At 34.8% G+C, this 25,607-nt stretch overlaps 1 long non-coding RNA gene and 1 pseudogene across 4 annotated transcripts in view; one reads left to right on the top strand and one right to left on the bottom strand.

Moving 5' to 3' along the window:
* Positions 1-23,229, top strand: part of LOC143673747 (uncharacterized) — a 33,331-nt gene extending 10,102 nt beyond the window's left edge. For 2 of the 4 annotated variants that reach the window (XR_013170587.1, XR_013170582.1), the window contains 3 exons: positions 7,353-7,522; positions 19,919-20,011; positions 23,104-23,229. This is a non-coding gene — a long non-coding RNA (uncharacterized LOC143673747). Of the gene's footprint in view, positions 1-7,352; positions 7,523-10,956; positions 11,374-19,918; positions 20,012-23,103 lie in introns of those variants that run through there. The other 2 variants (XR_013170591.1, XR_013170590.1) reach the window with 2 other exon arrangements.
* A 43-nt stretch (positions 23,230-23,272) lies between these two features.
* Positions 23,273-25,301, bottom strand: LOC143673741 (microtubule-associated protein RP/EB family member 1 pseudogene; annotated as a pseudogene).
* Between the last annotated feature and the right edge of the window lie 306 nt (positions 25,302-25,607).

Genomic DNA, 25,607 nt, shown 5'->3' with positions numbered 1-25,607 from the left:
CAGCACTGCGGATATGGATGGGGCACCATAGCTGCTAAATAGGACAACGCAGCAGAATGCATACCAAGTTTATTCATTCCCAGCATTTCATCCTTTGCTGCTTAAGGTCAAGCTGCATAACTTAGGTCTGCCCATCTTCTACTGGCTTCCCTTCATCCTCCAGATTCCTTTAATCTAATTCAATCCACCAATGCTGGTGAATCACTGACACTGTATGAAGTGAGAATCCTTCGGAGAGAGAGACAAGCCTCTTCAAAAGTAATCATATTTAATCCCCTTAATCCTAAATCACTAAAACCAAGAAGACATATTTTTCTGTTTGTTCCCCTTGAATTGAGTTCGAGCTTTGGTCTTAGAACAGTGGGAACTCTGGAAATTCATGACTCTGTCTCAGTGGTTCCCTCCTATTCTCAGTTTGAGTCCTATGTTTGGGAAGAATTTTTTTAAGTCTTCTTTTTTCCAATAGTGTTATTCAATCTTGCAGTATATCAAGTAGAGTTTAGGAAAACTAGGGTTGGGTTGTTATGTGAAGGTTTATTTTTTGTGGTATGTAGGGTCATCTTAAGATTTGTTCTTGAAAATATATTTAGGACTAGCGATAACACTTTAGTTCCCTCCCCAACAAAGTAAAAGTAGAATATTAACTAGAAACTGACTAAAATTTAAAAGTACTGAATGTACATGATCTGAAATAGTGTATTTCAAAGTTTTATTGCAATATGACAAAATAGAACAAATATTTAACTTAATACTTTTTTTAATAAATTGGTAACAAGTCTCACACAATTGTATTCAAATAAAAAGGAAGCTATTCATTTGTTAAATGCCTAAAACTTTGTTGGATTCATAATTACTTCATTACTTAGTAAGTTAGTGAATATCCACTGGTAATTACTGAATTACAACTCAAATTAGCTTATGGACATTTTACGAATTTAAAAATTGATAATGATTATCATTTTTTTTCCAAAACTTCTATGGCAAAATCTTAATGTGAATTGTAAAGAAGGATTTTATAAAGCTTAACAGTAGCTAACTTTTCTTATGTAAAGAAGGATTTTATAAAACTTAACAGTAACTAACTTTTCTTATGTAAAGAAGGATTTTATAAAACTTAGCAGTAGCTAACTTTTCTTGCCTAATTTAGCTATTTACATGTATTTTAGCTTCTGAATGATAGAAATATCTAGCAAAAGGATTTGTGTCATTTTATATTCACTACTATGCATTTGGTGTGAGTTAAGGATTGTAAAGGAAAGAGTTATGGGCCCCATCAGGCTAAGAAAAACAACTCTGGACCTTCCGGGGTGGTTATCTGCCTCTCCCAACCCCTATGACTCCTTGCACCAGAAATGCTTGTTGTGAAAATGATCGTTACCTGCTTCTTGCATGAAGCAACGCCTGTGACCCATGCTCGACCCCCACCCGCCTCCTCCTCCCCCTTAAAAAGCTTCCCCAAACCCAGGCTAGGGGCTCTCTGTTCCTGCGTGTTCAGTGAGCCTCACGCATGTGTGGTAAATAAACCCCTTGCGTGTTGCATGAGAGAACGTCTCTTGGAGTCCTCCTTTGCATGGCAAAACTCTCGAATTCTTACAGAATTTCTAGCTTTCCCCCTATAAAACATATTGTGAAACACATTATTATAAAGTGAAAATGGCAAGTCTAGGTGACAAATGGAATTCATTGAAAGCTCAAAATATGTCATTTGATCATGGAAAACTTCCACAAGACATATGAATCAATAAAAATGAGCTACCAGGGTATTAATTCCATTGTATAATGAAATAATTGTTTTGGTAATTCAAACAGAATAAAAATAGAAAAATAAAACACAATTATAAAGTATAATTGTAGAACCCAGAGTGGCATTTGGTTAGTTTAAATTCCAAGATATGAATCCTTAAGGTATTCAATGATTTATTAAAGAAAAAAAGGTAAACAAAAATTTAATTTGAATTATGGCTAAACTTTTGGAAGTTTCAAACAAAGCTTTTTGCATCTAATCAGAAATTTAATCACTTTCCTTCCTAAACCTCTTTCCCTCATTTTTTCATGTTTGTATATGTTAATATATAGATTCTAGTATATTTAAGAGGCTGTCCCAACTCCTACAGGAACATTTTGAAAGCTCAGGGTACATTGCCTTTTTTTTTTTTTTTTAACAGACTTATTATATGTGTTATAATTGCTTGCTTATTCCCCTCTTTTTGAGGGTAGAGACAGGTGGAACTAATTATATTAACATCACACCTGGATAGATTTATATATAATATGGTAAAGCTATCCTTGTGGTTTTATATCTTATTTTAGAAACTTAAAAAGGACAATGGTCATATTTGATTTTGGACAGCCTCTTGGGTATCTGCTTCCTGGCTCAGTAACCAAGCCAAGGGAGATTCTCTCTTTCCCAGTTGGTATTGAGAAAAATAGTGAGTTAACCATTGACAAGCAAAATTTGACTATTAATTTTGACTTAAGTACACAAGAAACTGCTGAAGCATAAGTTAAAAATCACATGTTCTTGATAGTGTTCTTAAAAATAAAACCCCACAGTATCGATATAATAGCTGGTGATTTGAAAGTGTATAACAGAAATTAACAATATGAAATGAACACATACTCCTATATTAAGAAAATAAGTGTTACAGCTACCTAATGTAAATTTTATAAAAGATTATTTATGAACATATTTTACATTACAAATCTTCAACTTCCAAGAAAAATATCTCTAGATATGTTTGTAATAGTTATACTCTAGATACGTTTGTAATAGTTATATATATGTCAAACTCTTGTTGAAAATAAAACACATTTTCATCTTTTAGATGTTATGCTTTTTTATTATAGCTGTAAATAGGAGAAACATGTATTCTAAATACCAACTTTACACTGTGACCAATTACGTAGGCGATATTTTCTGCAAAGAACAGTATTGGGGATACATTCTCAGCAATGATATAATAAACTTTTGTTTGGGGGATTTAAAAAAAAGAGCTAGATAAATTATATTATTTTGCCCAAATAGCATTTTGCTGAGTAGAAACTGAAATAAACTTAGAGGAGAGAACATATCTCATGAAATTTCATGAAATGATAATGAAGCTACAAGAAAAGTCAAAAGATATAAAACAGATGTAAATCATTTATCAGAATAAATAAATGTCAAGATCTATTAATCAGAGTATAAACCATAAAAATGCCATTAGAATACACCATTCACATATGTGAGAAATAAGCATATCTTTCTTCAAAATCAACCACAGTACACGTGTGCCAAGGAACAGATTCATGGAGTACAAAATAAATGTCTACTCACAAAATATTGTGGCAGGGAAAAAAATAGGGAAGGAACATATGGGCCTCCTGCCAATCAAGTTTATTGACCCACTCTAGCTACCCATGTTCTTTTTTATTTCTTCTTAGGCCACTTATTTATATCTGCCAGCAGTTCTGTTCCTTGCCTACTCAGGCCAAGCCATGTGGAAAATGAAATGTTGAGTTTCAGCCCCTGCCTGTCCTACTGTCTTGGAAATAAGTATAACTTCCCCCTCTTTTACTTTACAAGCTAATTTCTAGCCTCTACGGAGCACCAGGTGATGTGTAAACATCATCAACATTAGGAAAGTTACCTAGGCTCAAGAAACCACAAAATGGTATTATTCAAAACAGCCCCAGGTGTGCAAAGAAATTTAAATGGCTTTATTTGTTCTCACTAATAGCCCTTTTCCTGACTCCTAGTCTGAAACTTTTTGTTTTTCCTGAAAATCTTTCTGGTTTGTTAGTAATTAGCCTGTAATGTACACAGTTGTTTTACTGTGGGTTCACCGTTAGTTCAAACAGGATTCTCAGCTTTTCAGATTCTGCTTGGCATCCTTTGTAAAGGGAGAATTTTCGTATCAATCCAAGAATTTCAAACCATTTCTGCAAAGTTCCTCACATTCTTGTTCTTAAAAGTTCTGAGTCTTCAGCCAAGAGATTTCCTTATTCCCTTCTCAACCCATTCTTCTATGTCTTAATAAGGCTTTCAGGCAAACAATCAATGACTAATAAAGCTGACTTTACTAACTTGTGATATGCAAGTTACTTATTATTCAAAGCTAGTTATATAATGAATATTGAGAAAAACATCCAATCCGTATGTCTTACGAAGACCTTTATTGATAATTTTCAACTGTTCTGCAGAACTGGAAATTTCGTTCCCAAAGATTTCATGCCAGTTAGATCTCACACTGAAATTCTCTTTCTAGTTTAACATCCCTAATTCTCACTTCATTTGTTGACAATAAATAATTAAAACAGCTTGAATATGATGAACTACTAAGCATTCATTTATATCATATTATCGTGTCTTTCTACTCCCCCAATTGAATGTAGTCAAAAGACAATGCCTAGCAGTGAAGAAAAAGGTAATTCAGGAAAGAATATTAATAGTTCATCTATTGTCTCCTGAGATTCTCTTCATTCAAATTTCTTACCGGAATTTTTTTTTCTATAATTTATTGCAGACATTCAGTAAACTCTGCTTCCACTTTCCTTTTAGACTTTTCATTTAGAAGGATAGTAGTCAAGAGGTAGTCATAACCAGATAGGAGGTTGAGGAATGTATTGATTCAATATTAGTCATTGATGTGTAGCATGCTTTCGTAACCATATCTTGCCCAGGACAGATAAAAAGGGAAGAAGCCTCTATTACTAGGACTGGGATTTTTCTCCTAGTCTGTCCTGTAATTGCAGTTGTCAACTATAGCAGTTTTCTCAGAAAACCCACATGTATATTATAAGCGATGCTATTTAAACAAAAGTGAAATAATTGTGACTATTTAATAAAATAACTAAATTGATAAAGTATTTCTCTTAAGTGAATCTGAAAGAAAAATAATAACATTGGGATGAAAATGTACTTTGTCACAAAAAGATAACTAGTTAACAAGTGAATAAAAATACATATATTTAACAGACCGGAAAGAAGTTCAAGGCAACTCTATCTGTACACGTGATTATAACAGTATATAAAGTAGAAATTCTCTATACTTTGTTAAATAATTATTGAAATACTTTAAGAAGAAATAAGTTTTTAGGATTTTTAAATTTATAGGAAAAATGTTTATTTTCAGTGTGTTTCTGCCCTGGTTAGCTCCAAGGTTTAAAAAGCAAATACTGTTTTTTTTCAAAGTAAACAGGTTTGATTTTTCAGAGAGGCCTGACTAACTTATTCTCTTTAGGGCCAGACTTCAATATTCAGAGAATACGAAACATGTTTACACCCAATTTAGTCCAGAGCTATACTTCGCAATTGGAATCTAATTATCAAATCTAATTATTCAGATTCATGGGGGGAAAAAACGTAAGATTCTAGTATAAATTTGAAAAATATGTAAAATTTTGGCATGTAAAACTAATCCTGACACATTATTAAATAAAATGTCTTAGCTATTTCAATCTCCCTCCCATCATATTACTGCATTGCTCCTTTAAGGCTTATATTACATGACAGTGAATTATTTCTACTTTTACACTGGCATGGCAAATGGAATGCTTCCTTATACTGATATTGGAAATTAATGAGTTAGGGGAGTGTATTTACAGATATTTTGCAAGCATTCATTTCACAACAACTGAAGGAATTGAGAACATGGGGAGAAGAGAGAATCAGAAACAGTATTAACTCTACAGTTTAGCCATTAACAGCAACCCTCTTCCTCATTCATGTTTCCTGGCAGTTTTCAAGAGTAGCATCTGAAACTTTCACTTGAATCTGGCACATACTGTGACTCTGCTGGGTTAATTGACCTTAATCTTTCAAATTCTTGCATTAAAATAACAAATGGCTCTTTGAATGATATCTAGGCAGTTGAAATGACATAATCAACCATGTATTTCTGAATAACATGTAAGCACAGTATAAAAGTGCCCAAAGATCATTGTTGTCATTAGTGAATGTTGTAAATATTGTCTCCTGGAAATTTATTTATGGAAATCTGCAAAAGAATCTACTGATGAGTAGCAGAAAAGCCAAGGCCTACACCATGACAATGGATCCAGAGTCAGTTACAAATGGCATTAAAGCCATCAAGGTCTAAAATTTTCAGAGAGAATGAAGCCAATTTACAGTAAAGTACAAGTCATATTCCCTGTATTTATTCCATTAAGAAAGTGAAATAACAAAGATCTACTAAAGTTTCAAAAGACAAGATTTTTTTGGAAGCCTTATGAATTCTGAGATAAGAAAGTGTGGCATTAATCAAAATGATGTAATAAACTTAGAAAACTTCTAAAAACTAAATACCTTTATTTCTTAGATAACTGAAAAAATCTTGTTTTCTTATTTATTGATGCAGAGGTATAGTTTGCAAATTAAAATATTATTAATAGCTTACTTAATAAACTTATTCCTTGATTCCTACCCCAAAATACCAGTTGACTAACTGAAATATTTTAAAAAGTAAATTGTTATTTCTGCCAGTCATGAATCTAAGAGAAAAAGTCCATATTTTAGACCATATATATTTGCTATTCCCTTAAACTAATAAAATCCTAATAAAGGAGTAAGTTCCAAAATTGGAAAAGAAAATAATTTTGCAATAATAATGCTATGTTTCTTCAGCATTGTTATTATCATATTAGTTCCACAAAACCTTTAAACTGACTTCACTGTTCATGCTGGAAAAAAGTTCATTTTCTTATAATTGCCTAATCAAGTAAACCCTAATTGCAATATGCTACAAGTACCTTCGTACTTGCTTTATAATTCTATCCTAGAAATAATGACTTGGTAATACTAATTAGAATTAGAAAAGAAAAACCACATGGTTTATAATCTCCACCACCACCCCCCAAAAAAAACTTAGGTGTTTGTTCTTGCTCTTTATCTTATTTTAAGATATTATATATTTAAACGCAATAGTTTGATTTTACATGAAACACTGAAAAATTTAAATGTGCTGGTTAGGAAAATTGATGAAGGCTGCAATTAAAATATTGAAGAGAGAGTAAATGCATACATGTATTTAATATTTTAATGCTATATATATATATATAAATATATATATATATATATTCCATTTGGACTGATGTTCTACTTGGTCTCTAATTAAATTCAGCACATATACAAAAACATACCGGAAAACCATATGCTAATTAAAATGTAATGTTGAAACCCTAATTTCTGACAATCAATAATTCCTAACAGTAAAAGTTTATTGAAATGAAGCCTAAGACTATGCAGAGGGGAAATGCAAAGAATCAAAATAATACATTTCCTGAAAGGAATGCAGCACAATATTTCATGAAATATGTCTTAAAAGTCTAACAAAACATAGAAAATGACTAGGTAAGCATTATCATTTTCCCAGAAACCTGAGTAGAAGTACCATTTACTACTTGCTCTCCATCTGAAGAAATGATCTCTCAGCAGTTGGCACAGATGTGGAAGCAGGGAAGTATTAATTCAGGACATCGGACAACAACTCTGAGTCCACGAATATTCAGGAACATTCTATCTACTAAATCTTGCAACAATACTGTAAGTATCTCCAATTTACAGCCTGATGATTTAAGATCTTGTAGGAAGGGTTTCCTGACTAATGATTTTTAAACCCACCAATCTGAAATATTCAGCTTGCCCTTTCCTTACACGTAAGGTTATCTATCTACCATCTGTCTATCTTTTCATTTTGTTTTATATTCTATCCTGTTGGATGGGACATTTGTAGGTAGTAAGTATGTTGATTTAATTACTTACACTGAATGCAGCTTTTCAATGTGTGAGGGGGACTTTTTTGAAACCCTTCTGCTTTTTAAATGCAATTTTATTGAGAAATATTCACACAACATAGAAACTATCTGAAGTATACAATCACCGGTTCACAATATCATCAAATGCTTGTGCATACAGCCTCATGATCAAATTTAGAACACTTTCATTATGCCAGAAAATAAAAAGACAAAGGAAAACCCTGATCTTCCCATACTCCTTATCCTTCCTGTCATTAACCCATAATGTTAGTGTGGTACATTTGTTACTGTTAATCAAAGAGTATTACATATTACTGTCAACTACAGTCTACAGTTTGCAATAGGTACGTTTTTTCTTCCACGTACCCCTCTATTATTAACTCCTGTAGTGTCATAAGTTGCTTTAGTTCATGAAAAAGCTTTTTTATATTTGTATAGTTAATCATGGACATTGCCTACCACAAGATTCACTGTTACACGTTCCCATGGTTTAAACCCCAATTTTTCTCCTGATGACATGTCTCTAAACTTCCCCTTTCTACCACACTCACACACCATTCAGTACTGTTAATTGTTCTTACAATAACCTGCCACCATCACCTCTGTCCATTTCTAAATGTTTTTCACCCTAAACATTTTGCACACATTAAGCAAATCACTCCCCACTCTTTAGCCTCTGAGTACACTCTTTTAACTGCCTTGAAATTTATTGCATCAATCTAATGTGACTTACAATATTAGCCCTGACAAATAAGGACCTAGTTTAATTTATTTTCTATAGCAATACTTTCAAACTGTGATCTGTGATATATTTAGTACTTATCTCGAGGAACGAAGATATAGCAGGAAGGTGGGCAGAGGTTGAGGCTCTCTACCTGTCTCTTTCCCTGAATTAGAAAGCTACAAGAACGATCTGACATTATGTATTGAATACAACTTACCATTAAGTATGGCATATATAAAATGAAGTATGACAAAAGACCTCACCTTCCCTCTGAGATGTGATATGGTGGTTAAGACTCTGGTATTAGGTTGGACTGGATTGGTAGAGAATGAATCTGCTGTCCACCACTGTGTTCCTGTGCCTTGGCTTTAGACCTAATAATTAGAAAATTCCATAGAAATATATACCACTAAAATTACATATGAATGTTTATTTATAACTCAGCTAATAACAGTTAATCCATATCATACAGCATTATTAAGAATAACCACTTCAAAATATGAAACAAAATTAAATTCTATCTATTTTTTATTACATAACACAGAGTACAAGACAAACTGCCACATTTTGTAAATACAATTGTATAAGGGATGAAAGTATCTACCTCTTAAAGCCACTGGGTGAAAAACTATACCATTTTTTAGGTATACGAAGCAATTAGAACAGTTTGTGATACATTGCAAAAGGTGTTTGGTATTTTTATTATTGTTGGGGTGATAAGAAATAATAAACTACAAGCAATTACATAAGAAATAACCTTTTGAGCCTAAATCCTCTCAGTTCACCCCCTTCAGCCATTCATTCACTTAACCATTCATGAAAGCATATATGCAATACATTTATGTGTGAAGCCCAAGGTTATACAATGGGCTTGCAAATACTGATAAGAAATGAAGCATTCTATCGTAGATTTCACAATTCCAGAAATGATTATATAACTATATTTATAAAATATAGAAATCAGTCTTGGGCTCTGGATCAGGTAAATAAAGGATAGATTGAGATTCTTCTCTAAATTCCAATCTTACAGCCATTACTGCTAATATACGCTCAGATACTGTCCTATCCTCTGTGCAGCTTTTAAGTTATTATAACATTATTCCAAAACTGGAACTTATTTACCTGCCTTCTCCTTAGTACTTTGTTGTTCTATTTTCCCCATAGCAGATATGGTTTTCTTTCCTTTAGTCAGGTAATCCAGATGCAATTTCAGATAAACTTATCTATAGTTTACTAATCTAAGACACATTGCCAAATGCCACAATAATCCATGTACAGTACTAAACCTAGCCCTAAATCTCACTCCTCCAAAGACAAATTGCCATGGGTCAGCCAGATAGGTCCAGGCACATCAACTCCTTAAATAAAGCAACTATAAACAATGTTTGAAAAGATGTTATATGTGTGGGGGGGGGTACTGTCACTGACAACGATAACACAGAATACCAATTAAACATTTTTGCTCCTTTGTTAACCAATTTAACATTAAATAGGCTGCTGCTAAATGTATATCCATCTTTGCACCAAAAGTACAGACCAAATGTAGATTTACTTAGGTGTATGGCTTATTTTAATTGCTCTCTTTAAATGCTTATATTTTATTTGTTGGATTTTCACACATTAATGTCATCCAGAAAAAAATAATTTTCTTTTCTGTAAGGCTAACCAGTAAATTTCACTGCTTGTTAGCTACATTTACATCTGCAGAAGTATAAATTTCCCTTATCCCATTATGACTTAAGAGCTCATTTTAAATTTGCTTTATTTTTTTCTCCAAAAACATCTGTGAATATTTCTGTTCATTTTGTTTTGGCTTTTAAGATTTTTTTTTTTTTTTTTTTTATTTAGCCAAGACAAACCTTCTCAATTCTGACTCCTCTACAGTCTGTATAGTTTTTCTTTATCTTTCCCAAATGCTTATCTCTGAGTCTTATTCTGACACCAGATTGGAGGGTGGCACACCAGGATATATAAACATAATTTCAGACACCATAGATCTCAAGTAATAAAATGTGTTGGAAAAATGTTGTAAAGTATTTCAGAGGTTAAATAGTCCTGCCCCTTACATAATATATGAATCTTTAAAAAAAAAAAAAAAAGAACAAAAAAACACACCTGACATTGAGACAAAATCATGATGCTGGAATTTGCTTACAACCTCTCCCAGCAGATCCAATTACAGAGAAAACAACCTGAGAACCAATTACAATGAAAACAATAATAAAAAAACCTTAAAAAATTATAAAATAACCACCATGGATCAAGAGCAGATACTAAAAGCTTTCAGCAATTCAAAAACAAATTAAAAAAACACCCACAAGTAAATAAAAGAATCAGAACTCAAGTGGGTTTAGACCATCTCAACAGGAAGAAGCTAGAAGACTGCAGAATTATGCCTTTTTACCAAGGCTTCTATTAAGTCAAATTATCAACTGATGGTAAAAGTAAAGGAAAGGCATTCAAAGCCTCAATTTTCTTTCCCATGTACCCTTTCTCAGGAAGCTGGAGGAGGTGCTCCACAGAAATGAGAAATTAAAACAACAGAAGCATAGGACTCAAGACTGAGAGAATTCCATATAAAAAAAAGGAAAGAAAGTTCTCAGACTGATGGAGAAATTAAGTCCCACAAACTAAGCTGTGGGCCTGGGGAACCACCAGTCTATTTTAAACATATCAGGAAGGTCTTCAGGAGACACATCTCCAAGAAGTATGGGTGATAAGGAGAAAACAGATTACTTTATAAATTTCACCATTTGTCTTACCAAGATGAGAAATTACTAGGAATCCTGGCATCCTCTTCCAAGCACTACCTAAAACCAGAGGAAGCGGAGAAGAAACGGAAAAAAAGCAAAACACATGCAAACAAATTGTGAAAATCTCTGGGGAGGAGGGAGAGTGGCTGCTTTAAACTCCTTGCTGTGAGTGGAAGGGGAGGCTTTAGCCTAGGGTAGGAGGCACCTAATAAGGCTGTGGGAGAAGTTCAATTTCTGCTCTTGTCTGCTTCCCTTTGTCTTGGAGGAATAATTCCTGCTATGTCTATGACCTCTCTTGCAGGTATTCTAGGGAGTAAAATCAGGGCAGCCCAGGAGCCCTAAAGTGTGGAGGAAGTGAGAGAAAAACTTGTGGATTATTTACTCCTCCTCTTTCTACCAAGATCAAAGGCTAAGAAATTACAGCCTTAGGAATGTTGCCCTCAAATTCTGCTTCTTCTTAAAGAACAAATGGTGACTGAAACCCTGACTTGGGGAGCTTTTGGGGAGGGAGTATTCAGGGGTGAGGATTAGGGTTCTTCTGGTACTTGGGGGTTCTCCAGTTTAGAGCCATTCAAGTTGTACAGTTCCGAGGGGTCAGGTAAGTTCTTGAAGGCAAAGGAAACTTTGGATCCTTGCTTTTCACTTTTTTTAAGCCTAACCTGGTAGTCCCTAACCTTAGGGAAATGACATTTCAGTGACAAAGTATTTCAAAAAGAAAATAACACACTGGATTACAGACTCTATGTATTTGATGATTCTCAGAACTATTTTATGATTCTGATGGAATATCTGGGGAAAAAAACTAATGATACAGATAAAACAAACAGAAAATGAGACAATTCTGAACTCCTCCAAAAATAAAGAGTTATAAAAGATGGATCATGGAATTTTAGTATGCTCTGTGCTTCAACTTTAAAGAGTGTCTATGTAATCAAAATAATGTGATCACTGACTAGATTTAACCAGAGCCTTCGACATATTCTATAAGAGAAGAATGGGGGATAAAGCAGATAAAGGTATATGTGTCAAAGTGGGGGTGAGAGAGTAGAATGTCACTGATATAAACTTACATATTGAAAAGCACTAGTAAAATATTCTGTTTATAAATATAAGGGAAAAGGACAGAAGAAACAACTAAAAGTGAAAGCTCTTGTTCTTTAGAGAAGGGCACAGGTGTGGTGAAAGGAAGGTCAGGGAGTCTGTTATTTTTCACTGAAAGCCTTTCCGTATAAGCCATTTAACTTTTAAACCACCTATATGTGATTTAGTGACAAAAATTAAAAAAAAAAAAAAAAAATCAACAGAACACATCCTTAGGTCATTTGGTATTACTGAAGTGATTTGATTTTTGTTTGTGTTGTAAATAGCTGAAATACAGTGACAGAAACTTACTACAGAAATCTAATTCAGGGCAGCATAGAAAAAGCTCATCATTTAAAGCATATTAGAAAATGAGTTTTTGCAACAGTAAGAAAATTACTTTAGCTCTTATATGTTGAGACAACAGATTGTTCTGAAATCCAGAGGAATCAGTAGACTTGGAATTCCTGCTGTTTTGGCTCTCAACAGAATAGAGAGCAAAAAGGCAATAGCATTCCCAATTATAAGAGGAGTGTAGAAGAGGAGGTGCAGTAAATCGTATCCAATTTAGACTAGAGAAGACATTACTAGGCTTGAGTTGAAATTGTCTTGTATTTTGTTTCAAATTTTGAAATGGTTGCACTTAATCATGAGATTTGGTGTGAATTAACTGCTCTTAGTTGAATTATAAACAACCATGTATGTAACCTCAGGGGTATATTTCTATCCTTGGAAATTTGTAATTATTACATGATGCAATAATCACAATAATAACGCAGCACTACCCAATTCCTTAACTCTACAAGTGGAAATAAGGGAGGGAAAGAAGTTTAATCAGGAAGATCAACAAGACTCCTAAGCAATAGAAGTTAAAAGTAATTGATTAATACAATTAAGGATTTTAGAACCAAAGGGGAAACCTAAAAATGGCAAAATAGAATATGGTAATTTGATACAATGCAAGGGTACAACACAGACTTAGATAGTGATAATGAAATTATGAAATTAACTTCAGTTTAACAAGCATTTTAAGCAGTATCCATGTTCCGGGCTCTAGTCTAGAGTTTGGGGAAACAAGGATTCATTCATTCACTAAATATACTAAAAGCTAATTACGTCTGTGGTTGGCTCCAAACACTAGTGGAACAAACAGAAAACAGTGAACCAACAGGCACTCTCTCACCCAGTGATTATCATGGCCAGTCAACCAAATAAACTATTAAAATGTGATACGATTATGGCAAGGGAAGCAGAGTTTTCCTGTGAGTACATTGGAAAGATTCTAACATAATCAAGAAATCAAAGGGATTTTCAGCAGAAGCAATGTTTAGGTACAAACCCAAAGGATCAAAGATTTAGTACCTGCTTTCAAGTAAATTATGTGTTAACCCGAACATCTGGGCCCAATTCCGCTGTCTGACTGAGGAATTAATATATTTGTCACTCTTTACCATTAAGTTGGCTTTCTGTTGTTTAGAGCATTTCACTTAATAAAAAACAAACTGATCAATTATGAAGTATCTTTCTCCACAGAGAGTTATGTAATGAATGAGAATCGGCTCAAAAAGACATAGGGAATCAAGATCTTTCTTGGTATACATGCAGATTTTCAACTATGGAGTACATTTACCAACTACAAGAAAAAAAATAGCACAAAATTAAATTTTAAAATCTTATATTAAAAATCACAACCTATAACTCTATTAATACTTATTGTCTTTGATGACCCATGAAAGGCCAAAAGCACCAAATTCCTTTAGCGTGGTTTATACTTCTCATTTCATGACATGCTGGTTGCCTTTACTAGCTTGAAACATTTAATCAAGCGGTGGTCTTGTGCTCCATTGAACTTTCTAGTTCAATAAGCAGAAGTAATTTCTGTACCGTGCTTGGTCTGATAATGAATGGATTTGGAGTAGCATTACCTCTGCTAATTATTCTGAGAAGAGGACCACACAATTAACTATATACATCATATTTGCATTATAAAATTTTTTTCTGATGTACTTCCTTGAGTATTTTCTTAGAGAAGCTGACTGAATTTCAGAGATTTAGGGCTGTCCCTTTCTCAGCAGTAGACTTTGTGCTCAATAGCCTTGCTTTGGCCCATCTACATAAGCCATCTAAGCTTTCTTTCAAATTAATAATGCTCCTTTCCATTACAAGTAATAGACAGGCTGGAGATCAGGTTTATCCACTCTTTTTAACCTAACTAATTGATACTTTGGTAGCCCAAAACAAACAACCTGCTGAGGCTAACAGAGAATAGAAGTCATGTATGAGGATTCTAGATATCAGTGCTATTCCCAAAAAACTATGTACAGTTTCACAATTTAACCTCAAAAATGTTAACAAATGACATGTTGTGTGTGCTTTTACCTGGAATGCCAAAGGTCAATATTTTTGAAAAGCTACCAAAATTGTAATAGAACAGAAGGAATAAGAAACATACAATTTGAATTTCTTACCACTACACACTGAGAAATTAACTATAAGTGTAAAGTTAGAAACTAATAGTTTGATAGATTGGTTTCATTTATATCATATTCAAAAATGGCTCTCTATAAAATAATACCTTGAATACACTCAGAAAGTATAGCAGAATTGTAACTCATGTAACTCAAATTTTTCATAAATAAAACCTAATTGCAGAAAGGTGGTATAAAGTCCCCAGGTAGCTGATTTTAATCAGAAATGAAATTAGGAGCCAGCTACATGATTCCTACTTTAATCATCTTTCCAGCATGCCATGCAGCTTCTTAAAATATATATGTGTATACTGAAAAGGATTAAATAGCTATAGAAATCTAGTTTATAATTTTTGATTAATAGGATTAAAACTGATTAGGTGAACATATTTTAGCAAGTCAAAGCTGCACAAAATTAATTGATCAATCTAATCTACTGGTGCCTTCCTTAAAATCAGCATGCTCTGTGGCTAATTGTTCTTATATTTCAGAATAAAGCACACCAACCCCTCTCTCATAATGGGATTTTTTCATACCCATTCTCCTTGTTTTCATTACACTATTTAATGGATTAAATTATCAAAAACACCAGCTAAGTAAGATTTCAGTATAACTATGGGAGTTTTCAAAAGAAGAAAAGGGATTTTAGAAAAGTATCAGTGAAGAGGAAAATCATGTTTTAAATTAAAAAAAAAATCCTACTTTAATATTTAGAGCCAAATTACAGTTTTGGATTTAAATTTTAAAGATTTGATATAGTTTTTCCAAATTCTCCATCTTTGACTTGCCATAAATACTTGTAAATTATTTTAACTTCTGCCACTGTTTGACTACAGGACGCCTTTCTAGTTTCATCAAAATTCATAACAGGGTAGTTCTGAAGACATCTAAGTGTAGCCACTGCACTAATGAGAACTGCTAGCTTTATTTATTTAAGCAGTTCCTGATATGGAGATTGGATTGCACCTCAGGTTTTATTAGATGAATTATTCTGTTTACAGAGCTGTATGCCTTCCTATACCAAGTTTGTTTCAAAATCCTTAGAAGTTATTTATCTATTATATTTGTTAAATTACCAGATGGAGCTACCTGAAAAATAATTATATGTACTGTGGGGAGTAATTATGCAATTTTGTTGACAGTGAGATTGGGGGAGCTTAATGAATACTGACAGATTTTTCGACAATTATTTATAAGATATTTATCTTCTAAGAAAGTTCTTATTTACAAGCAAACTTCCTGTCAAAATATAGACAAATTAAATGGCATAATAAAGCATTCAGAACATGGATACTTTCTCCACCAGATTGCCTCCTTACCTTGTCTTTTCTTCGGTCACAGGTCTGCACAAGGCATTTCTTCCCTTTTATATATTTTATAAATATATATATATATATATTTCTCCAAATAAGGTTACCACCTCCCTCTTTTTATGCACCACTCTTCCTTGTTTTCTCATGGATTGTCTCCCACACTGCAGTGTGAATGCCACAAACGATAGAAGTCTAGGTTATACCCACCTGGCCCCAATTGACTGCTCTTCCTCATATCCTTTCAGCCTACCTTTTATTCCATGCGCTGCTTTGTCAATTAGTTTCCAACAGGTGTAACCTATAACACCTTACTTCAGCTGTCCTGGGGGGAATCTGTTAATTTTTGTATTGTCTTCTGCAAAAGAGCTCAAGGGTCACCTGGGTGAACTCATTCACACTCCTTTAATAACAACATGAAAGTTCCAAGGGAGTTATTGCTTCGAGGGAATTTTCATCCTATGGGGAAGCCTTGATTAATGAGGAATGGGAGCCAATGCATGAATGATCTCCTTTCATTTTTTTTTTCTGGCCATGGTAATTCTAAGGCACCATCTATACAGGTCCACACAGGAACAAACCCACTGAACAAACAGGAGAAAGCAATCTTGTATTAGCTTACTCTCTTTCTCTGTTTCATTTTATCCAGTCCCCTATTTCTGTCCCTGAACTTTCTTCCCAAATAAGATAAATTATTGTAAGCCCTTATTATAGACTTTGCTTTCTGGGATATGACTCCCTCCTTAACTGATTTAGGTCCTTGAATATTTGCAAGGAGCTTATTCTAATAAAGCCCCCATGTCTGATCCTTGTTCATTTAGTCAACAAATATTTATATGCTAATTGTGTACACCCAGTAGTATTCTAAGCATTGTACAAATATTAATTCATTTAATTCTTCTTAAATACCCTAGGAGGTAAGTGCTATTATTATAACCATATTACAGATGAGGATACAGAGCACAGGGAGCCTAAACGATGTGCCCAAGGTCACATATCTGTTAAGTATTTCAAAGCATTAGTAAAATACTAATAAGTAAAATACTAGTAAGGGGAAGAGCCAGGATTCTATAGTAAGCTGTCTGGCTGTAGGCTCCATCGTCTCACCTACTGGGACAAAGAAACTAATATCTTGTCGATTGCTCTTGTAACTCTTTTGCAGAGATACTTCACTAAAAGTTTTACTCTTCTCAAGCATGTGCTTGTTCTCAAATTTTTAAACTCCATGTTAGGTTTGGTATTCTTCACTTGGAAATCTCAGGTTAACGATCAAAAGAGCATGCCCCAATATGTAATGTTACAAGTATCTGTTTGTAACGTGTTTGCTGATGTTGTGTTAGCAAAAGCAAATCACATGGCCTAGTTGGTCATTGTGGGAGAAAAATATAGCAGTATATGGATACTAGGAGGTATGAGGTATTTTGTAAAATCATTTTCTTTAAAGATTACATAAATTATCCTTAGCAATAAAAGCATTTCTAGTAGTTCTGATATTCTCCTTTAATACATCTGCATTTACCTCACTTTTCTTTAGATCCTTAATATGAATATGAAACATAACATTTTTACGAATACTTTGAAATACTTGAATCAAAAGACACTAAACACAAATTAACTGCACAGCTTCATTATCTGTTATGGTAGCTATTGGCAAGTTGAGTGAATCTCTTGCAGTACACAAGTATGTTCTCAGTTAAAAAGCAAAATCATTATAAGACTGGTCTCAACATCTTCTAAGCAAAGTTTTAATATCTCTTGTTTTCATTCAAAAAGTCAGCATCTCAGAAAATACTTAACTTCATTCAGCTGTTTTCTTTCTTGCTCTAGAAAATAAACTGCAAAAGTTCTTACATAATTTAAAAACAGCTTACATTTATAACACCAGGCTCTGTAAGTGTTCATTATTCAAATGCCTAGCCAAATTTGAAAGCTACAAAAAACAAAAAGCAAAAATCTATCAGGAAAGTGTTGCCCTTTTACAAGGCTGACTTCTCTTTGAATTTCTGAAATTTTTGCAAAATCTCAAGATGTAACCCAAATAATGGCCCCAAGGGCTAAAAGTATCCAAAATAATCCTCAGAAAATATTTTATTCTTATTCTCCAGGCCAAACAAAGTTGAAGGGGGCAGAGTGAAGCTTCTGTGATCAGGACAAACTGTTCAGAAAAAGACCAACTTCATATTGGCTCTTTTCTATTAGGAACAGTGAAATGGAAGTCCTCTTTTTTTTTCATCTTCTTATAGTAACTGAAAAATGAAATTAGCTTTACTTCGTTGCCTAAATTGCCTGGGGATTGTGTGTATAAGGAAGGGAAGTGTGCTGGTTTGAAAGGAGGTGTGCCCCCTAGAAAAGCCATGTTTTAATCAAAATTCCATGTCATAAAGGTAGAATAATCCCTATTCAATTACTGTATGTTTGAAACTGTAATCAGACCATCTCCCTGGATGATGTGATCTAGTCGAGAGTGGTTGTTAAATTGGATTAGGTGACGCCATGTCTCCACCCATTTGGGTGGGTCTTGACTGGTTTATTGGAGTTCTATAAAAGAGGAAACATTTTGTAGAATGGAGATTCAGAGAGAGCAGAGAAGACTGACATAGCCATGAGAGCGGAGAGCCCACAAGCCAGTGACCTTTGGAGATGAAGAAGGGAAACGTCTCCCTGGGAGGTTCATGAAACAGGAAGCCAGGAAAGAAAGTAGCAGATGATGCCTTGCTTGCCATGTGCCCTTCCAGCTGAGAGAGAAACTGTGACTGTGTTCGCCATGTGCCTTTCCAGAGAAGAGAGAAACCCTGAATATCATCGGCCTTCTTGAACCAAGATATCTTTCCCTGGATGCCTTTGATTGGACATTTCTATAGACTTGTTTTAATTGGGACATTTTCTCAGCCTTGGAACTGTTAACTAGCATCTGATTAAATTCCCCTTTTTAAAAGCCATTCTGTTTCTGGTATATTGCATTCCGGCAGCTAGCAAACTAGAACGGGAAGACATTGCCATTATATTCCAAGATCATAAATTCTCCTTAATTGTATTTGTAGCCTGCTCTCTGGAATTAGAATTTGACCTCAGATATGCCCCTAGGGTAAGAATGCATATATATGTCGAAAGCCAGTCCCTTTCTTCCCTTCTCACTACTCTCCCTTATATACATACACTGAATTGACCTCTCAAGCACACTGGAACTATCCAGTTGATTGGAATAACTACAATTTCACTTTCCCCCAAAACAACTACCTCCTAGTCATCCTTGGGAGAATCTGCCCAGGGAAGGGTCACACAGGCCCTGGTATTTGGATAAACCATTGCCTCAGGAAATTCCAAGGTCCTGAGTACACAAAGAATAGTTTAAAAAAAGGATATGGAGGCATAGTCTCCAGGTAGATCCCTTAGGTTTAATATTTTCTTTGCTAAGTGGTCTGAAGGCAGAAGAGAGCCAGAAGAAAGCTACACACCCTCACATTGGGGAAGGCAAACAACTAAGAATTTAAAGGATAAATGCAGATAAGTATTGTGAAATTCCCAGTAAGAAAATAGATAGTATGATGACATAGAGGATAATTCAGGATGAGGTGAGGAGTTTTACTAAGATCATAATACTCAGAGAAGGCCTCCAGTTTCCTGCTTCTCATCATCCTGGAGCTTATTAGAAATGCAGATTCTTGAGCCCCACTATAGACTTACTGAATTAGAATCTGCATTTTATGTTACCCATGATCCAGCTATAACAATTTATGGCAAACATTTCTTTTATAACTATGGCCTGATTGTTTTGAAGAAAATTCTAGTAATCAAATCAGTAAAACCACAAATGGTATGTATCATTAATGATAATGACTCTTCTCCTAGGCTTTAAACCTGAGAAACTGAGCAGATGGAGCTAATATTTACTAAGCTGTAGAAGAGAGAAGAAGTTTATAGGATGACTGCAGAGAAAGGCAGGTAATGATTGAAAGGGGACAAGAGTTACTCTTTAGACTTGGTATGTGTATTAATCAGGGTTCGCTAGAGAAACAGAATCAACAGGGAACACTCGAAAATATAAAATTTATGAAAGTGTCTCACGTGATCACGGGAATGCAGATCCAAAATTCACAGGGCAGGCTATGAAGCTGATGAGCCGATGGAGGGTCTGGACGAACTCCACAGGAGGCTCCACAGCTGAAGCAGGAAGAGAGCCTGCCTCTTCTGAATCCTCCTTAAAAGGCTTCCCATGATTAGATTAAGCATCCCTCATTGCAGAAGACACTCCCCTTTGGCTGATTACAAATGGAATCAGCTGTGGATGCAGCTGACGTGATCATGATCTAATTCTATGAAATGTCATCATTGCAACAGACAGGCCAGCATTTGCCCAACCAGACAAACAGGTACCACCACTTGGCCAAGTTGACACATGAACCTGACCATGACAGTATGTTTCAGACCCATTTCAGGCAACCTGGTGGAAGTATCAAGTAGGCAGTTGGATATATGATACAGATCGCGGAGAAATTAGGGCCAGAGATATACTTTTGGGGACAACAATATATAAATGCCATGTAAAATAATGCGACAGGTTTCAAAGAAAATGTAGATAGAGAATAATCAAAGGGCCTGAGGTACTCAGTCATGTAGATAAAAGGAAAATAGGAAAGGACCCTGAAAAGGAAACAACAATGTGACTGGAAAAAAACAAGAAGAGTATGGAGCTATTTGGCTTAAAACACAGGAAAATGTGCCCAGGAGAAAATGTCCGTGGTCTTGAATGATGCCAAGTAAGATGAACACATGTAGTGTCCATTGGATTTTGGAAACTGGTGATATCGACAAGAATAGCTCATGTGAAGAGGACGTAAACCAAATTGGAATGGATATGAGATTTCTCACTACAACTTCATTATTCTACCAATCTGTCTAATTTGGCCCTATCGTATGACAAAAACATCAAAGTCTGTCAATTATTTCCTCTTTTAGGACATTCTAGCAAAACAATAACAGTAAATGCAGATGAGATATGAAAAAAAAAGATAGCTCATACACACAGCTTTAACAAGAAATTTTGCTATGAAGGGGAGCAGAAGAGATTTATGGTGTCAAGTAATGGTTTGAATTTTTTTTTTTTGTATATATGAGAAATAATTATACCATCTTGTATCCTAAAGAGAATGATTAAGAAGAAAAGAGAGATAAGATAATGATGTAGAAAAGAACAGGGATAGCTGCTTGAATAAATCTTTAAGAATGCAAAAGGGTAATGGATTCAGAGCACAAGTAAAGGAACTGAATTCAAAAAGCAAAACACCTTTTTTTTTTTTTTTCATTTTATCCAGAGAGAAAATCAAAGAACAGGTAGTTGAACTAGCAAAACTGTAACTTTTGGGAAAGATGGGGTGATCCTGCTTGAGAGTTTGTTATTATTTTTTTTTACTGACATGCTAGAAAGAAACAGTTATTTCTGTTCTTTGAGCAGAAATCCTATCTTATTGGAAAGAGGCAGTAAGATCGTGAGACATGTTCAGTGTTAATTGAGGAGTATACATTCATGTTATTAAAGTAACTAAACCAGGTTGTTTGACTTTATTGAGCAAAACTCATCTATTTTTGTGAAGGCAAAGAGAAGATGAAGAAGATGAAGTTAATCCGTGTGGGGTTTTCCAAGGTCAATACAGTGGTGAGAGAGAAGGACAAATGATTTAAGGGTTTTTGCATGGGAGTTAAGAAGAGCAGCAGGCAAGAATCTCACTAGGGGACTTTAGTCAACATTATTCAGAGTGGTACATTTGAAGTCAAATAGAAGGAAGTCAAATTTAGGTCTACAGGACCAGATGTGATTAACTGAATGGATAGTTCATTTTTTTATTTCCTTTGTAAAAAGAGTCAGAGTTTTCCATGAAAACATAACAAAAACCTGTAAAATTTATCAGAAGAAATAAACTACAATAATAACTGATTAAATTTTGGGGAATAGAATTAGATTCTTTATGCTTAAAACTCATTATTTGCTTCTCTGAGGAGCATAAAACAGTGATTCAACCCAGGCTCCTGTAAGATGAATTTAATTCACACCACAACCAGGAAAAGGCATATACTCTAATTCCTGCTATACCTGGGCTGATGCTGGAGGCCAGAGTGTGATTTTAATCGAAAGAATCTGATTATTGTGATTGTACAGTTGGGTCTGCTATAGTTTGCACATATCTTCCCACGCTATGACCAGGTTAGTCTGTCTAGAGTACATACTCATAAAATATGAGTGCCAACTAGTGCAGAGAAAAAGCTAAAGGATTTCCTTTGAATAGAGAAGTGAAACTAGGGAAATGAAATTACTAAAGGGAGTCTTTTTTTTTTAACAGAAGGGAAGTTACAAATTTTTTCAGTGTTTTTTTAAAAGATATGAACAAATATAGTTCTATCTATATATTCTATCTATAGTTATATTTCTATCGATAGGCTCTATCTATAGCTGGCACAATGTCTGAAATGACCCTTTTGATATATTTTCTACAGGATCAATCAGTTCTAAGTTGGCATATCAGCATAAATATCTCACAGTAAAATTTATAAAACCGTTAGTAAATTCTGGAGCTGAACAAACACTTAATTGCTTGTGCCATTTACAGCATAATAATATTGTTTGAGAGACCCTTAAACAAAGCAAAAACATGTATATTGAAGTCTTGATTACTTTAATCCACCTGAATGGCCTGAATTTTAAAAACAGATTTGAAAACATGCCTGTTCGATTATTTTTATATGCACAGATAAAACTAAAACACACTACTTAATTTCCCACATCCCCTGTGACCCTGATCAGGAGCCTAGCTCACTTGCCTTTATTTAAGCACCAATTAAAAAGGTTCCAGTCACATTAATTACACACTTATTCAACGACATCAAAGACCTCTCACCAAGGACATGCTCTTTCCTTAAATCCATCCACACAGCTAAAGTGAATTTTTAATGATAGCGTGGTCTCTTGTGAATATCTTTTTTTCATCCCCTTCTCTTAATGTTTTTGAGTGTATTTGTGTACATGTCATTTCTTTTAATAGGAAGAAGATACAGCAGACACAGTGAAAAGACATACTTCAGTGAATATTGAGATTGATAATAACTGAAGATGAAGTTCTGATAAATTTCATATACTCGATACATACTTTAAACTTGGAGGTGATTTACCATTTGTGTTTTTAGACATTCTAAAACTAAATTAACTCCTTTTCTTTTTTCACTTCAAACTTTCAAAATACTTTTATTTCATTCGTAAGTATTCATGCACAAAATTTTAAAAGTCAAATTTGATCAAAAACTTATAAACAAGCAAACAAACACAAACTTCAGCTCTCTATTCTCCTTCCATTTCCCGTTTTACGACCCATAGGCAATCACTTCAATTTTTTAATCTTTTTCTTTCTTGGCTTACATTCCCTTTTAAAAAGAGTACATACTCAGACCTGAGAAAGCATATACAAGTAAAGTTTTGGAAATTTGCATATTGAAAATGTTTTTACTACACTCTTTCATGTGGTTAATAATGTGATAACCATTTCCTTCGAAAGTCTGTAGCTTTGCTTCACTTTCTTCTAATTTCCAGTATGACTATTCTGAAGCAATCACAAATAATTTGTATGTGATGTTTTTCTGAAAACATTTTTTAGATATTTTCTTATTTTTCCATGTGTTGTGAAAACATTTTAAATCTGGAGACTTCCCATGTCTTGCAGTCTGGGACATTTTCTCTATTATATTTTTAATAATTTTTTCGTACCATTTTCTCTGCTCCCTCATTCTGAGATTTCTATTACTTGAATTTCAGGACTCCTGGGACGTACTCCAAGTATCCTTTTATATACATAGTCTATCTCATTATAAATAGATATTTTTTTTTCTGTCATGTTACATTTTGTATTTTGAAATATGGAAGCCTATTTTAAAAACTCTTAAGGCATTTATTTATTAAAACGTTCTCAAAAAAAAAGATCTCACATTAGCCTAAAATTAAATTCCGTCTTTCCGTTTCGCTACTGAGATTTCCACTTTAATGTATTACATTACATCTCTAGCAATCAGCTTTTCCAGCAACCTCATGGTGAGCCCCAGGGTCAACCTCTTTGCTCCCTGGGTGAACCAACTAGCTGTTAATACTGCTCTGCTGTAAGGTAAAAGCTCCTAACTCATACTTAACCGAGAAAGAGTGAAACTGCTGCGAAGTGCATTTTTTTAAGAAGAGGTACTTTTTGCTTATGAAAAGAAACCAATGAGTCCTCTAAGAATAATAAAGGGCATATTTTACAATTAAGCACATGACTTAGAAGAATTGGGATGTTGTCCGGCTGGTCCAGTTTACACTCTTCTTGTTCCTCATGAGGGCCGCCTTCATCAGGTACCACAAAGCCTTGGTTGTGGCATAGAGAATGTTCACAATTCTCTGCAATACAGGGTCGTTTCCTCTCCCCACCGCGTTCTCCTGACAATTCAATGTCCCTTAGTTTTCCCAAGTAGAAATCTCTCTCCCCCAAGTCTTCGACGACGTTAAGTTTCAACATGTCGACGTGCTGTATCAATTCGGCTGCTCCATCATCTCCACTGCCCACAGCAGGATTCTTTCTCACCACACTTGGACCAGTCCTAGGAGTTGCAGTAGTTCTCTGTGCTGAAATGGGCCTCCGTGGAGATGCACTGCTAGAGCTCAGAGGTTTCTTTGGTTTATCCAGAGGTGGAGCAATAAGGGAGGGAGCCACTGACGTCTCTCGATTTTGTCTAGCAACTATAGGATCATGGTCTTTTCCATTGCAGTTTGCATCAAAAAACTTCTTGAACCACTGAATGAATTCAAAATTGTCCTGAAACTTTCTTTTCACTAATTTGTCCACAGGAATTATTTTGTCAACACCCATCCGCATAAAACCTGCTTGTAGTAGTTTGAAGTTCTGGTTGCATTTATGTTCTAACTTACCTTGGAATTTCACCTTTTTCAAGCAATGGAGCCAGGGAATAGCATGTCCATAAACTGACAATAGGCGGCTCCTGAGCACAACTGTTCAATCTTTGTCAAATTCCAGTTCAGAGGCTCATTGATCCATGGCAGCATATCACGTTAACTTTAGTTATCAGTGGTCACTGATGCCGAGTATATATTCACCGCCATCTCTGCCTCTCGGCAAGGGGCAACTATAGCTGGTCCGGTCTCTGTCTTGTTCTGGTTCAACCGCCGGACCCCGGCTGCCCTCCTGCGCAATGGCCTCACACACACCGCTCGATGACCTCACACGCACGGCAGGATGACCTCACAGGCACCGTGCACACCCCTCCCACCTCTCCTACCTCCCCAACCCCTCGCCTTTTACGTGATGACGCAAAGCCCATCTCTGTATTTTTGATCTACTTTAATGGAGATTGCCTTAACTTTTTCTTTCAATAAATTTCTAATATTTGTGAAAAAGAGAATTTGAGATTCATGAATACAATATCATATCACCCCTTGAAGGATAACTTGATTTCTTCAATGCTTTATTCTGCTGCCTAAATTCTGTATGTGTGTAAGTATATGTCTGTC

Source organism: Tamandua tetradactyla, chromosome 1 (genome assembly GCF_023851605.1).
Source record: "Tamandua tetradactyla isolate mTamTet1 chromosome 1, mTamTet1.pri, whole genome shotgun sequence".
In the NCBI taxonomy this organism is placed as follows: domain Eukaryota; kingdom Metazoa; phylum Chordata; class Mammalia; order Pilosa; family Myrmecophagidae; genus Tamandua; species Tamandua tetradactyla.
The sequence above is the reverse complement of the archived record's forward strand: the minus strand, read 5'-3'. Positions and strand labels throughout refer to the sequence as shown.